Genomic DNA, 7,304 nt, shown 5'->3' with positions numbered 1-7,304 from the left:
AACCAAAAAAGAAGAAGAAGAAGAAGAAGAAGAAGAAGAAGAAGAAGAAGAAGAAGAAGAAGAAGAAGAAGAAGAAGAAGAAGAAGAAGAAGAAACAAACAAACAAAAAAACAGGTTCAAACTTTTAATGATCTATATCTCCATTATTATAGCCAAAGGTTGCATTTCATTTCCTTCTTGAATTAGTGACACATTGATTTTTCTGTAATCAGGGAGACTAAAATATGAGAACTAAATATAGCATAAAGTGATGAATAATTTTATGTACATAATTCCTTGGATACACAAACATAAAAATTCACTGATAATTTTTTTTTATATTTGCCTGAGTGATTCACTTTGAGATCATCAACTGAAACAAAAGTATAATTAGGTCAAAGCCAAGATATGATTTGTTTATTAGTTTAATTTTATTGCAGACACAGATTTTTAAGTAGTATTTTTAGCTGGGCATCAAAGAGCATTTTATATGACTTTTCAAATGCTGGTCAAACATCTGCTTTAAATCCCACTGAGTTGTACTTTCTTTAGAACTGAATAAATCTCTAGAATTTATTCAGGTGAAGCAAGACCTATTACACAAACAAATCCATTCATAACGTGGTGTCTAAGGATAAAGAGGTGTGATTGTATGACATTTGTCTAATATAAACCAACACTTTAAACTGAGGCAGAGATCTCCTATCATGTATGCTCACTCAGAGCAAAAAGCACATCTGCATTTGGGAAAATGTGTTAAGGATTTTGGAGATCTTTAGAAGAAATCTCCTTTTGCAAACTCAGTTTCTTCTTCACAAAGACACCATGGATAGTTACGTGACCTTGGAAGAATTTGGAGATGGGTAAGAAATCAGATGAATATAAAAGGAGGGGTCGTGAGCAACTGTCCCAGTCTTACTATGAGCAAAGAAAAAGGAAAAAAATAAAAACCTCCATGTACTAAGAAAATTCTGTCAGCCACCAAACAGTTGGTCTTTGCCATCGTCTGGATGTTTGTGTCCTCCTCTGATCCAAATTCATATTTTGCAGCCTAATATCTATTGTGATAGCTTTAGGATGTGAGGCCTTTGGGGAAGTGTCATGGGGAAGGACCCTTCAGGAATGGGATTAATACCGTTATATGTATAAATGCAAAATCACAACTCTCACCTCAAAAGGGATAATAGGTAGTTTATTCTGGAGCCAAATATGAGTGAACATGTCCCAAGAACACAGACGTACATCACCTCAAATTCAATGTTTCAACATGGAAGTAGTTTCATGAAGTCTTTGTAGTAACAGAACAAAGAAAGTCATAGATCAAGACAAATACATTAATGGGAAGAGCAGAGAGACAGGTTATAGCAAAGCAGAAATCCTCTGTTGATGGCCTCAGATGCTGTCTGATGACACTCTTAACTTTTGGGTGGTGTAAGCTAGTGCTCTACTAAGTTAATACATTCCAAGGGTTTTGAATCTGCTCATCAGAAAATTTTAGATCTGACACAGAGGTAGATAAAAAAAATAGCTATTTCAGGCCGGGCATGGTGGCGCACACCTTTAATCCCAGCACTCGGGAAGCAGAGGCAGACGGATTTCTGAGTTCGAGGCCAGCCTGGTCTACAGAGTGAGTTCCAGGACAGCCAAGGCTACAACAGCGAAAAACCCTGTCTTGAAAAACCACAAAAAAAAAAAAAAATACAGATATTTCAGAGGTTAAAGATAGATGAAAATAAATTGTTATTTGGCTATAGACTTGCAAAATCCTAATCTCTCCACAGCCTTTAAAATTCTAATTAGCTGATCATCCTTACAGAATGTCCAGTTAGGGATTCTTTTTGGTATCTTTCCTTCACATATGCCATTATAAAAGGTTGTCTATACTACTTCTGCCATACTATGATGCCAAAGATCCTGCCTTTGAGGCTGGAATCTTTACCAGATTGTGAATCTCCTGATGCTTTCCTATTAGGCGTTTAGGGCCACAGACCTGTTAGCAATAAACTCCTGTTATTTATAAATTCCCAAATCTACAGTATTTTTACAATAACACCAAAGGAATAAGTCATTCGTTTTTTAGTCTGGGCAAAATACAATGATATCTTTCCATATAGATGAAGACGTCATAATTGTACTCATTGGGCATCCAGACCTCTAAAGAACATTCTTCCATGAGGACAGGCACTGAAACTTGTGTCACATTCACCCTGCATCAGGAACAAGACATGGCCTGGGAATGACAGTTCAAGTCTTTCTGTGGACCATAAAGGCTATTTTTAGAAGCTCTGGATTGAGGCCATTTCAGATTACTTATATCTTGGGATGCACGTGGGTGTCAGCAGGGACATCCCTCATCCAGCTGAGCTTTATACCAGCTTGTGTCCTAGAGGGCTATCTTTATGTTTAATGGCAGAAGTCCCATTTTGTTTTCCTCTGGGTACATACCTGTGTGATTAGTCCTATTGATTCCTGTGCTTCCAGAAGTGTAGAAGAAATAATATATCTGTGTTTGGGTTTGCTGTGACTGGATTGATAGCTGCAGGACAGAGTGGGAGAAAAAGCTATCTAAAAGTATGATCACTTCCTACCAATCTTACCTTGGGCATGTAGAAAGGTGTTTTGTTTTGTTTTGTTTTGTTTTGTTTTGTTTTTCCAAAGAAAGTTGCTTGTTTTTCTCATTGCTTAACTCATTGTCAAGGGAAAATGACATCAATCTAAACCCTCTTCAACTTTATACATAAAAGAATAAATGAACCAATTTAAAAAACAAGATGGCAGACAACAGCCTCACATCCAAAGTGAGGCTGCCACATAATTTCATAAAACCTGTGAGATAGCAAAGGTTTTGTCTCTTAAGAAAAGAAAAAAGAAAGAAAAAATTGAGAGATTGGAATAAAGAAAAGTGAAGAATATTTCATGGTTGATGAAAATCATATGACATTCAAATTTCTTTTTTTATTAAATATTTTCTTTATTTACATTTCAAATGCTATCTCAAAAGTTCCCTATACCCTCCCCCCGCCCCTGCTCCCCTACCTGCCCACTCCCACTTCTTGGCCCTGGCCTTCCCCTGTGCTGAGTCATATGAAGTTTGCAAGACCAAGGGGCCTCTCTTCCCAATGATGGCCGATTAGGCCATCTTCTGCTACATGACATTCAAATTTCTAAGTATGAAAATATAGTTTTACTGTAGAAATGGACACACTCATTCATTTACATATTATCTAAGGATGCTTTCTCCCTAGCCAACATGAACAGACATGTCACATGAGGCACATGAAATCTAAGCTACTTTCTGTTAGATCTTACAGTACAACCTGATTGTATTTTTTTCTTTTGGTCAAGTCAAATTTAGACAGCATCCCTAAATAATATCCAAAGATTTTCTCTAATAACTTTGATGTCATTTCTATGAGACTCCTACATGCTTTCTAAAGAGATGGTGTTTTGAATGCACTGAACTGGAAGTCATCATGCATGCCTACTATGATTCCATGATTCTGAGAAAGTTGTTTGGGAAGATGTCTTGGTCATATAACAAACTTGTGATCATTGAGGCTTATAATCTTTTGTGTCCAGAGAAACCAAAGTAAAGGGATGGCCCTTAAGCAGGAAGAAGATTCTGGGGAAATGGCTCTGCAGTTTTAAAGCTCTTCCTGTGTGAACAGCAAGCCTGGTGATCAGGGTTTGGATCGATAGAACCTAAGTAAATGATAGGTAAGCATAGTAGCCCACCTATAATTGCAACATTTGGATGAAGGTTATAGGGAATCCTGATAGCAAAGTAGCTAACTAGACTAGCCACATGGAGGATGAGCTCTGGGTTCAATTGGGAGACCCTGCTCAAAGAATAAGGTGGAGAGTGAGTAAAGACAAAGGATGTTAACTTTGGGTCTTCACAGGCATGTCTACACAAACATATACATACTATATACATATTCATACTCACATGAAAAAGGACAGGGGAAAAACTGTTTCTTAACCACTCAGTATTTCTTTTGTTCTAATATTTTTATTATTATTATTATTATTTATTATTATTGTTTTCTTTATTTACATTTCAAATGCTATCCCAAAAGTTCCTTATACCCTCCCCCCTGCCCCTGCTCCCCTACCCACCCATTCCCACTTCTTGGCCTTGGCATTCCCCTGTGCTGGGTCATATAAAGTTTGCAAGACCAAGGGGCCTCTCTTCCCGATGATGGCCGATTAGGCCATCTTCTGCTACATTTGCAGCTAGAGACACGAGCTCAGGGGGTACTGGTTAGTTCATATTGTTGTTCCACCTACAGGGTTGCAGCCCTCTTCAGCTCCTTGGGTACTTTCTCTAGCTCCTCCATTGGGGGCCCTGTGTTCCATCCAATAACTGACTGTGAGCATCCACTTCTGTGTTTGCCAGGCACTGGCATAGCCTCACAAGAGGCCGCAATATCAGGGTCCCTTCAGCAGAATCTTGCTGGCATGTGCAATAGTATCTGGGTTTGGTGGCTGATGATGGGATGGATCCCCGGATGGGGTAGTCTCTGGATAGTCCATGCTTTCATCTTAGCTCTAAATTTTGTCTCTATACCTATATCCTTTGATGGGTATTTTGTTCCTTATTCTAAGGAGGAATGAAGTATCCACCCAATGGTCATCCTTCTTGGGTTTCTTGTGTTTTGCAAAATATATCTTGGGTATTCTAAGTTTCTGGGCTAATATCCGCTTATCAGTGAGTGCATATCTAGTGACTTCTTTTGTGATTGGGTTACCTCACTAAGGATGATATCCTCCAGATACATCCATCCATTTGCCCAAGAATTTCATAAATTCATTGTTTTTAATANCTGAGTAGTACTCCATTGTGTAAATGTACCACAGTTTCTGTATCCATTCCTCTATTGAGGGACATCTGGGTTCNTTCCAGCTTCTGGCTATTATAAATAAGGCTGCTATGAACATAGTGGAGCATGTGTCCTTATTACCAGTTGGAANATCTTCTGGGTATATGCCCAGAAGAGGTATTGCTGGGTCCTCCGGTAGTAAATTTATTGACAAAGACTGAAAACTGTGTGGTGATTAATGTAGTCCTCTTCATCAAAAGACTGAAAACCCACATTTACTAATTTATTACCATACCATTCCATACATTCCAACGGTACCATGGATTTGCCAGTAGAATAGCATCCTATGTCAGAAATCTAAAAAAGCATCCCAAGTTTATTTGTCCCTCATTGTCCCCAGCCAACAAACCAGTTATTCTATTAAGCAATTTAAATTCTCTGAGTCTAATTTATTTTTCTTCTATCATTTCCATCTATTGTGTACTGTTATGTCATCTTTTCTTGTCCATTGACATTATCTTGGGCAGAACCCATGACCACTTTGATGCTCCAACATATATCATTCAAACTCCATCTCCTCTTCTTTCTAAAAAAAAAAAAAAAAGCAAATTCAACTTGATGACTTGAAGAATAAGGGGTTGGATTTGTGTCTACTAAACCACATCCTCCATTTCCTTTTTAAAACATCATATATGTTCTGCTATAGATTGAAATGCCTACCCCCACCCATATATGTTCAATTTTCCATGGCACTGTTAGCAGTACCTTTAGGCTGTGGGTCATCTTTTAGTTACTCTTCTTAACACTGTAACCAAATAGATGAGAGGCAGCTAAAAGAAAAAGAGGTTTACTTTTAGCTTATGGATTGGAATGATGTCTTAGGGTTTAACTGCTGTGAACAGACACTGTGACCGAGGCAAGTCTTATCAAGGACATTTAATTGGGGCTGGCTTACAGGTTCACAGGTTCAGTTCATTATCATCAAGGCAGGAACATGGCAGCATCCAGGCAGGCATGGTGCAGGCAAAGTTGAGAGTTCTACATCTTCATCTAAAGGCTGCTAGTGGAAGACTGACTACTAGGCAGGCAGCTAGGATGAGGGTGTTGAGCCCACACCCACAGTGACACACCTACTATCACAAGGCTACACCTGCTAATAGTGCCACTCCCTGGACCAAGCATATACAAACCATCACAGATGATATGATGAAAAATTTGTGGTGGTGAGAATGACTTGTGACTCGGGAAGCAGGACCAAAGCATGACTGTGGGAGGTTAGTTGGTGCCTCCTTTCTTCATTTTCTTCATTCCAGGACTCTAGTTCATTGGATCAGTCCACTTATGATTCTTCACTAATACCCTAGACCAGTTACCCTCAACCTTCCTAATGCTGCCACCTTTAATACAGTTCCTCATGCTGTGGAGACCTCTCACCAACTTTAAAATTATTTGTGTTGCTACTTTATAACTCTAGTTTTGCTACTGTTAAGAATTGTACTGTAAGGCGGGAGGTGGTGGCACACGCCTTTAATCCCAGCACTCGGGAGGCAGAAGCAGGCGAATTTCTGAGTTCGAGGCCAGCCTGGTCTACAAAGTGAGTTCCAGGACAGCCAGGGCTACACAGAGAAACCCTGTCTCGAACCCTCCCCCCCCCCAAAAAAAAGAATTGTACTGTAAATATCTGATACACAAGGTAGATAATATGCGACCCCTGTGAAAATATTCAACCAGCAAGGGGTTGGAACTCACAGTTTGAGAACCTCTACCCTAGACATTTCTTCAACTTGAAAACTCAATAGGAAAAAGTTTATATAACTACAGGCATTCCCTTGAACGGAATATTAGTATCCTGTCCTCTTTTCTATCTGCTTCTCAGCCACTCTAAGGTAAGTAGATCCCATGGCACTATGTGCTTTTCTCACTTATGGCTGCCACAAACTCAAATCAACAGCTGTCCACATATGAGTTAAGACCTCAAAAACTATGAGGCAAAATACATATTTGCTCTCTATGTTTCCTTTCTTAGATATTTTGATATAGCAACAAGGAGAATGAGAGAGTTCAGAGACATCAAACTTCTTTTCTTCACAGAAATTTCTGCCCCCTCTGAAATGAAGAGCATGTGGGAAAAGAAGAAAATTTAAGTCTTTTTTTTTATTTTACCACTTCTGGTAGGATGATCTCAGGAAGCTGTGGTGCTCTTCTACCTATTCGCCATTCCTGTGCCCCCTCTGTATTGCCCACACCTACCTGCTTCCTATGCTCACATATGATCACATATGAAGATTTTAGTGGTAAAAACCAGGGGTAGTGGTGAAGTCATCCTACTGCTGCATGGTACCATGGCTTGAAGATCTGAATTCAGTGATCTTTTTCTCTCTCTCTTTCTCTCTTTCTCTCTTTCTCTCTTTCTCTCTTTCTCTCTTTCTCTTTCTCTTTCTCTTTCTCTTTCTCTTTCTCTTTCTCTCTTTCTCTCTTCCTCTCTCACCCTTTCCCTCCCCC

General features: G+C 39.2%; 1 protein-coding gene across 9 annotated transcripts in view; it reads left to right on the top strand.

Moving 5' to 3' along the window:
- Window positions 1-7,304, top strand: part of Frmpd4 (FERM and PDZ domain containing 4) — a 972,353-nt gene that overhangs the window by 840,903 nt on the left and 124,146 nt on the right. The gene's annotated exons all lie outside the window — the stretch shown is intronic.

This window comes from Mus pahari, chromosome X, assembly GCF_900095145.1.
Source record: "Mus pahari chromosome X, PAHARI_EIJ_v1.1, whole genome shotgun sequence".
NCBI classification, from domain to species: Eukaryota; Metazoa; Chordata; class Mammalia; order Rodentia; family Muridae; genus Mus; species Mus pahari.
The sequence above is the reverse complement of the archived record's forward strand: the minus strand, read 5'-3'. Positions and strand labels throughout refer to the sequence as shown.